This window comes from Lolium rigidum, chromosome 3, assembly GCF_022539505.1.
Source record: "Lolium rigidum isolate FL_2022 chromosome 3, APGP_CSIRO_Lrig_0.1, whole genome shotgun sequence".
Lineage (NCBI taxonomy): Eukaryota > Viridiplantae > Streptophyta > Magnoliopsida > Poales > Poaceae > Lolium > Lolium rigidum.
The window spans coordinates 336702207-336711338 of record NC_061510.1 but is presented as its reverse complement, the minus strand read 5'-3'; the positions used below and the strand labels follow the sequence as shown (position 1 = coordinate 336711338).

Below are 9132 nucleotides of genomic sequence, written 5' to 3'. Positions count from 1 at the left end.
GGCTTTAAATTGATGTATAATTTTTCAGATTTTTAAAACACAATGTGCATAAACTGGTGTAATTTAGTGCTTGCACAAACGGGGCATGCATGTATGCATCAAAGCAAGACATGGAGATTGGTAGGATCGTCCGTACAAGTGGAGCGTGCAAAGCTGCAACGGGATAAGGGGAGATGTATAGACATACGACAATGTGGAATAAGGTACATCCAAAAGTTACATCTACACTACTATAAAAAGAGCCAGAGCGGCAGATCCAAGCCATCTTGGCCATCCGATCATCCAATCTACCGGTCTAGATTAGTCCTAAAACAGTGTTAGACGCTCGAATCCCACGCCTAATCAAACCGCTAAAAACAGTTCCTTTCCTCGGTAGACATAGGCTTCCACATCTCATCTCAAAAAAAAAAAAGCCTCCACGATCTACACGACGCGCGGACGGCAGAGTAAACCCCGCCCGCAGCGCCCTCCGCCCCCCATGCACGCCGCCCTCCGCAATCTCCCTGCCGGAGCCTCCGCGCCGCCCGCAGCCTGCGTCGACTATCATGTTGCCGCGCCGCCCTTCGCGATCCCCCGCGCAGCCCCCGTCGTCCGCGTCGCCCATCACGCTGCGGCGCCGTCCTCCGAAATCCCCCTTCCGGACGCGATTTGGGCGACACCGCACTACATGCCGTCACGCCGCACACCACCGGCGCACTGCATGCAATGCCCGACAAGGTTTGGCATGTCTAATCCTTCACACAGCATGCCAGTCGCTCCTCTTCACCCAGCCCAACTGCAGTTGAACAGCTAAACTGCACTTGAAGGTATCTGCTAATTTTCAGATTGTGGACTGTACCGTGCAGTAAACCTATCTTCTTAAATTTCATTGGTATTACAATTGCAGTTATCTCGCGATAATTACCATCATTATTTAAATATGCTTGTTTGGAGATTGATTGTGACATGGAACTGTTTTGTTGTGTTAATTTAGCATGCATGATTGCACCGCCGATTTGCATGCCCACCTGGTGAAGAAATGTTCGTTCTTCTTTTCTGTCAAACTGTCGCATGATTAGACTGAATAATGTTTCAATTAGTCTGAGAAGACCACAATCCGGAAATAACACAAGGAAACTATAAAAACAGAGTCATTACTTATCCCTATGTTTTTCATCTTTTGCAGCTTGAAAGTTTCCGGCTATTTAATATGCGCAGGCCTCATGTCGTGTTGCTTTCTGAGTCTCAAGGTTCGACTTCACCTCACTAATGTTCTGTTCTTGATCTATGCATTAGCTTAGAGTTTTCTATTGTAAGGTAAAATAGCCAACATGATTATTTTTCATAGAGAACATTCAAAATACTCCGATATGACTAAATTGTGTATTCATTGTTTTACGGCAACTAACATTCAGTAGAGCATATTTACCTGTTAGATGCTGAAAAGCAAGAATCCAACATTGACGTTGGTTGTTTGTTATTGTAATGCCCTGACATTTTTCCGATGACCAGGGAATGCTTTCCGCAGTTTGACCATGATACCTCTACTACGACCATATCACTGGCAGAGTCTACTCATACCAGTACTCCTATTTGGTTCCTATGTACTGCCTAGATCTGAACCTCATAGCTACACCATGTTCACAGTTACCACTGTTGATATCTGCATAACCGAATACAGGTTTTGCCAAACGACATGCTGGAGTTTCTGGCTGCACCTGTTCGATTCATTTGTGAGTTTTTTCCGAGGTTTTGGTCATTTTTTTGTTTCGGATACATTAGAGAGGACCATGCAGAAATTGTAGTGATCTTTTTTAGCCTCCACACTAAGAAGGGAGTCAGGCCCTATCCCTTTAAATACTTTAAATAGGTTATGAAATTGGACTAAAGTCCATGCCTATCTGAAGTGATGGGATCGAATTCATGTATACCCATTATCCTTGATACTGGAATACACATTTAGATCTCACGTTGAGGAAGTACTAAATATGTAGATATTGGTCCATTTCATTATCATTTGGTACATCATCATCATTTCTCCGTTCTCTACTGCAGCAACAAATACATGTGGATTATTGTTTCACGAAGTTACTATTTGTGCTTAGGTTTGTTTCAATGTTAAATGGAGCTCTGGGAATGTTCATCTCATGTTAATTTATTTAGTGTGTTAGTATTAGTAGTACTTTAGGACAATCGATCTTGCCTGGTCAGTGATACTCTGAGTGTGAAGATATCAAGTCAGAAGTAGATTGTGCATCACACATTTTATTCGGCCAAAGTTACCTTTCACTGTTTGTGAGTCCACGTTTCATCAACCATTGTGTTGTCTTGTATGCATACATCAACATTTTATTTATTATTCATTGGACTATTGTTTTTGTCGTTATATGTCCATGTAATTTTGCAATTGTTGAAATTTATTTTTCTTTTCTATTATTATCCAATGCCCTGGTGTGTTATAGCATTACAAAATGAGGTAGTAAAATGTTATCTATAGGGTGCAACTGCACTAGCTTCGGACGGGGTAATGCCACCATTTGGGAGTACAAGCTACTTTGTGTATGTGTTTCGTCACGTTTCTGGTTTGTCTTTTAAACTTCAGTGATGTGACTTCATTAATGATAGCTCAAATATCTGAGGCTTGTATAGTATCCTTATGATATAAAACTATGGTTTTTCTTGCTTCTTTACTGGCTTATTTGTTTTACATTTTTCAGATTTGCCTCTTCCCGTTTGTGCAGCAAGTGCATGGTCCTCACCATTATGAAGATTGCATCCTATATCTTTTCGTTTCAGTAGTTGTAGTTTGTCCAAGTTTTGGACTTGAGTAGATAGTGAGTTGTTGTAACAGGAAGAGCATCAAATTTATACTAGCTCCCTACAGAATGTATCGACATGTATGAGATAGTTGTGTTCTTTACTGACGGTAGTGCACACGGTGTAAATAGTGCTTATCTACTGGATAAATAATGCATCTTAGTAAATCGTTGATGGTTTGCTATTTGCATGGACTCTGCATTGCATCACTGAAAAGTTGACGGGCTTAAGAACACAAAAGGAAATAGGTTGGCATATGAAAGTTAGTATCAGAGTTTCTTGTGGCTTTTGCTAAATCAAGAATTACATGTGATTTAACTATTTTGTATATCTTTTCTAATATGAATCATGAGTTTTAATCTGAGAATGTTCATTATGGACTATTGGACTGCCATTGCTACTAATAAGCATGTAACACGCTTCTGTTGAATCTATATTCGTCAAGATGAAGACGTGCATGCTAGGATCTGTTCTCGAATCCTTAAGATTAGTTGTATATTGATTCTATTATGATCAAATATGTTTTTGTGCTCCATTAATAATGAAGTGGAACACATGTATGGTGTAAATGTGTTACCGGAATTGCACCACTTCTATAGATCATAGTTACCTGAATGACATTAATTTTAATTTCACATGTAACAAAAATATATTCCATTGCTGAAGATTTTTTTTAGACAGAAGGCTCGAGCAAAGCCCGGCTTTAAATTGATGTATAATTTTTCAGATTTTTAAAACACAATGTGCATAAACTGGTGTAATTTAGTGCTTGCACAAACGGGGCATGCATGTATGCATCAAAGCAAGACATGGAGATTGGTAGGATCGTCCGTACAAGTGGAGCGTGCAAAGCTGCAACGGGATAAGGGGAGATGTATAGACATACGACAATGTGGAATAAGGTACATCCAAAAGTTACATGTGAGAAAATGCTCGAGTGAACTGGAAGAAAGAGCAAGATTGCAGGACAAGGTCGTCGCCGAGAGTAGGCACGTCACAGAGGCGTTTACCATATCCAGTCCCAAAATCCATGCCTTCAGTGAAAAAATGTACGATATGGGCAGATGTGTGTGACGACCCCGACGATCGTCCAGATGATATGCAACGTTTTCATTTGGGTATTTTCCATTTCGATGTGTGTAAGCTTTATCATTTTTTTTGTGAAAATTTGACCGATCTATTAATAATTATCAACAGTAATACAAAGAGATCTAAAATTAATAAAAATTACAAATAGGTCATTGGACCACCTATCGACGACTACAGACACTAGCGCGAGCCAAGGCGCGCCGCCATCCTCGCCCTCCGTCACCAAAGCTGAGCAAAGCTTATCGTAGTAGAGCGTGTTGTAATAGACAGACAGGAAGTCGTCGAGCTAACATTTCAAAGGACCGGCGCACCAGAGCAGCAACCATCACTAATCATGACAACTGTAGATCGGAAAAGACCGACATGAAGCCACACCAACAAACACGAAAACCGACCGGATCGCAGGAAATTCGACGGGCACATAACTCCACACGTCCTCCGTCCGCGCTAGATGCACACCGAAGCAAGGATATGACGGGGATGATTTTATTCCGACGATATGACGGGCAGGATTTTATTCTAACTTCAGAATGTAACCGCGTCTCACCATCCCAAAAAAAACATTGAAAATCAAACTAAATTAAAAACGGAAACTCCCAATTTTTTTGCGGGTAAAAGAGGATTTCATTAAGCCACAAGGGTTACAAGAAGGTCATGATCCAATTCCTGGGACAAGTCCTCAGGTACTAAACCACGCCACACGGCAGTTCTGGTCTCCGCCCTCGTGAAATTCGCGAGACAGTGACTTACCCTGTTTTGTGAACGTTCCACTTTTACAAAGGAAAATTGTCTATTTCTAGAAACTAAATCTCTAATCTCCGCAATGAGATAAGCAAGTGATGATCTATCTAAATTCTTCTCACTAATTGCACCAATTAAGGCCGAACAATCCAACTCAACCATCACTGATTTTTCGCTCCACTGTGAGGCCAATTGTATGCCTTCTTCACATGCTTTAGCTTCTGCCTCGAAAGGATCTTCACAGTTGAACAACTGACGACATGCAGAGAAGATGACCTTCCCCGTATCATATCTAAGAATCATGCCTGCACCTGCAGTACCATCTTCCTGTTTGAAGGAACCATCACAATTCAATTTTACCCAGCCTAAAGCTGGTTTGAGCCAGCGCTAGACATGTATATTTCTCTGTATCACCTCGTGAGGATTTGAGTCACTAGTCAGCAGAACATGTTTGCCCTTGATCATATCTTCCGTAGATAGAACTTTAATGTCTCTTAGAGTTCTTATGTTGCTGGATAGAAAATTCTTAGATATATCCACGGGAGGTAAAAGCTTTGCATGTGTTACTTTATTATGGACATACCATATACTCCATGCAATTAGCAGGATTGCATCAACCATTCTTGCTGGCGCTGCTTCAATGATCGAAAGAAACCAAGCACTAGTGCTCCGTTGTAGCTCCACATTCGAGGTAACCTCCCAAGTGGCTCTCATAACTGTCCATAACTGACGTGCATGGGGACATTTATATAGAGCATGATCGAGTGTCTCCTGTTTAATACCTCTGCTTCTTTTATTCGCTTCAGTAGCAAGGCCATTAGATGCAGCTTTGAACGCAAAGGTTTTAACTTTAGGGGGAACCTCAGCTCCCCAGATTCTTTTCCAACAAGAGGTATTACCATATGGACATACACTCGTTGTCGGGAAATTGCATTGTTCTGGGGAGGCGTTGAAGGCCAGATGATATGCACGTCGAACAGTAAAAATCCCATTCTTCTCTGGTTGCTAAGCAAGAATATCTCCATCAAGCCCGTCTTGATGGTTTGATTTTGAGAATTGCATCTGCATCAATAGGCAGAAATATGGTCTGAGCCAAAGCTTCCTTCCAGGAACCTTGCCCATCCAGTAGTTTTGAGACATATCGTATCCGCCAATTACGATGAGATGAGTAGAGTTTCATATATGAGTGACGTGGTATCCAGCTGTCCCGCCACACACGGATGTTGCGGCCATTCCCAACCCTCCATATCACACCCTTCTTCAACAAATCAAGCCCATGAGAAATCGCTGTCCATGTAGAGGATGGATTACCGACAAAGACATTGTCGATGAGCTCACCACTTGGATAATAGCGAGCTTTTAGGACGCGAGCACATAAACTGTTAGGAGAGGTTGGAAACTCCCATTTGAATGTGTGTAACATAAGTTTACTTGACGGTAGAGAAATAGATCTCTCGAATATAATTAATGGTACTCTGCTATCGATTCAGGTTCAGCGTGGATGGTGCTATCTCGGCTCCGTGGAGTACCTGCTCTAGGGGTGGGACAACCTGCCCCGAACGGTGCTCATGTAATGAGAGTAACTCTAGCAGATACCGCATCCAGCACTCATCCGCAAAGTAACTGTTTTATTTTTACCGTTTTGGAGAGGAAAATGCATGGTCTAGACACCGCATCGAGCCCCATTCGAAAAAAAAATCTAGTCTATCTTTTGTGTTGCTGAAACTCCAACTACCCAGTTTCGTGAGGTCTTCCTAGAGCGAAGCCATCCCGACTCTCGCATTGGCGCTAAAAAAATTTCAGCCCATACGAGCGCCGGAATCTATCAAAATTTGCCGGAGTCGCTGGAATCGGACTAAAATTTGCAGGAATCCAAAGCGAGCGGCGCGGCTCTTGGGAGCGGGCGGGGGCGGGCGGCGCGGCTGCCGGCAACGGGCGCCACGCGTGGGTGACCGGCGGGGCGGTCCGGCTGCCAACCAGGCGGGTTGCCGGCGGGATCTGCTAGCAACGAAGGGAGGTGGGTGAAGAAGGAGAAAAAAAATAAAAAGGCGTGGGCCAGGACAGGAAATATTCAGCTCACAAAACGTGTTTGATCGAGCCTTTGAGGAGCCCTGTATCAACCTATTTGGGGCCTGCGATGTGTGCTAGAGTTGCTCCAAGTCTAAGCCAACTTCATCTCCTCCCGGAGGACTACTTCCACACGGTGGCCTGTAACGCCAACAAGTTCCGGAACACCACCGTCAACCACGACCTGCACTATATCGCCTGGGACAACCCGCCGATGCAGCACCCGCACCTGCTCACCCACGCCGACTGGGACGGCATGCTCGGCAGCGCCGCCCTCTTCGCGCGCAAGTTCCGCCGGAACGACCCCGTCCTCGACAGGATCGACGCCGAGCTCCTGTCGCGCGGTCCCGGCTTGCTCGCGCCCGTGCGGCCTGCAGGGAGCTACAACCGGACCGAAGGCGAGGATCCTTGCATACGTGCGGCCTGGCCCCGGCGCTGAGCGGCTGCGGAGCCTCATGACGTCGCTCCTGTCGGAGGAGAACTTCCGGCCGAAGCAGCGCATAGTAGTAGAAGAAAGGAATGTTCAGAAGAACAGAACTGAAATCGTTGGGCGTGCCTGAGCAGCTACGTAGCGTGGCTATATCCATTCTTTCTTCTGGCTGGCGTTTCATTCAGCGTAATAACAATTCACGCAATGTACAGCGCGGACTACGATCGGGTCCATCTTTGGAACAGAGTGAGAATGTGAGTCCCTTCCCGACACGGCGGCACCTATTGTCATTTACAATCCTTAGATATCCTAGGTAAAAAAAAAACTCGAAACGCGTCATGACCAGGTACTATTTACTTTATATTCGTCAAATGTTTTTGTTTTTTCCCCAGAGACCATGGAAATCATTTCGTTTCCAAACATTTTTTTTACGAGTAGAAACTTCATCATCCTTGGTTTCCAGAAAGATTTAAATTTTTCTAAACTTTTTTTAATATGTATGGCTTTAAGGACAAGACAGCATTTGAGGAAGCATTTGATAATATGAGGACTAAAGTGCATAAGCAAACTTATTAGAAAATGCACTTGACTCCGTTGGTCCAAAGTTGGAAGAAAAACTCAATGCATCTGCTAGTGCTATGAAAGAACCAAGTAATGACAAAGAAAATGCTGACCCAAATGTGCAGCAAATAGATGACTTGCTTAGAGCTGCGCAACTAAAGAAAAAAAAGTTCAGCCCAAAAGTTTGAGGAGAAAGAAATCTTGGCTTGATAAGATGTGCAAGGGAAAATCGCAAGGCACCTAAACCTGCTGTCTCAACCAAAAAAAAAGGAGCAAAGGTATGTTCCAATCTCGATATAACAAAAATTCGCATCATTCTCATAAACTAATTAGCTAAACTTTCATTGGCAGCACCAAAAGAAAAACGATGATATACAACCTCAAGTTGAGGTGGAGGATGGTGGCCACAAGGAAGAAGCCAATGTGGAGGAGGAAAACTACAATCTCACTTCAGTTTTACCAAACTCCTCACAGCTTCTACTTGTGATGATAGTTTTTATGGTGAAAATATGTTCTAATATCTAGATGTTGGTTACATGGTACTTTCAGAGCTACCAGTAGTGCTTTGGATGTATTTTGGGGGTTTATCATAGTCTTTTGAGGCCGAAGTGTACAAGTGGTGAGGCCTAAATGTATACTGGGGCTAACTATATTCTTTTGTTTAGTGGCACTTGTTGCTATAGGATTTGAACACTTCCAAAGCTTAGGAATGATCTGAACTTCCACTATGTTTCTTCTTCATTTTATTTTAAGTTTTCAATGTAAACTTCTAGTGTGTTGCAAAAACACTGCTCAAATCTTGCAAAATTGCTGAAAATTTAAACTGCCCAAAATAATTTGAAAAAATTCCATTAAATCATATATGTTTCGCTTTGCAATTTGGGAAAGTTTCGTCGGATTCGGACACACGGTTTGTGAATAAACCTCATTTTAAGTTTCATGACTAAATTTTAAACTTAAAATTCGAACTGGCCAGAAAAAATTGAAAAATTCCAGTAAATCTTATATGTTTAGTTTTGCATTCTGGGAAAGTTTCATCGAATTTGGACAAACTTTTATGAATAAATCTTGTTTTAGTCTGAATTCAGCTAAGTGTTTGTGTGCTTTTTAGTTGGATCCGTTTCTGTATGTCGGAAAGTCACTGGTGGACTTTTGAGCACAAAGTCACCGAAGTTGAATCCATCGGGAACTTGATTGCATGTACTACTTGTCTACTTGCATGCAAATGCGCCAACACATATGTAGTTTTGTGCACACAGATGCATCCTTTTTTACATGCACCTCTTCCTCTATTTTCGTTTTGGTGTATTTTCGTGAGAACTTCTTCATTCCACCAACACTCGCCATCTTCACCTTTCAAACAGAACGGGTGAGACTTTCGTGCAAGGCTGTTTCTATTTTGAGGTGGTGACGAACTCTCTTTTCTTTTTCTATTTTGAAATGGCAAT

At 42.7% G+C, this 9132-nt stretch overlaps 1 pseudogene; it reads left to right on the top strand.

The window, feature by feature from the left end:
• The first annotated feature begins 478 nt into the window (after window positions 1–478).
• On the top strand, window positions 479–7253 carry LOC124697101 (annotated as a pseudogene).
• The last annotated feature ends 1879 nt before the right edge of the window (window positions 7254–9132 follow it).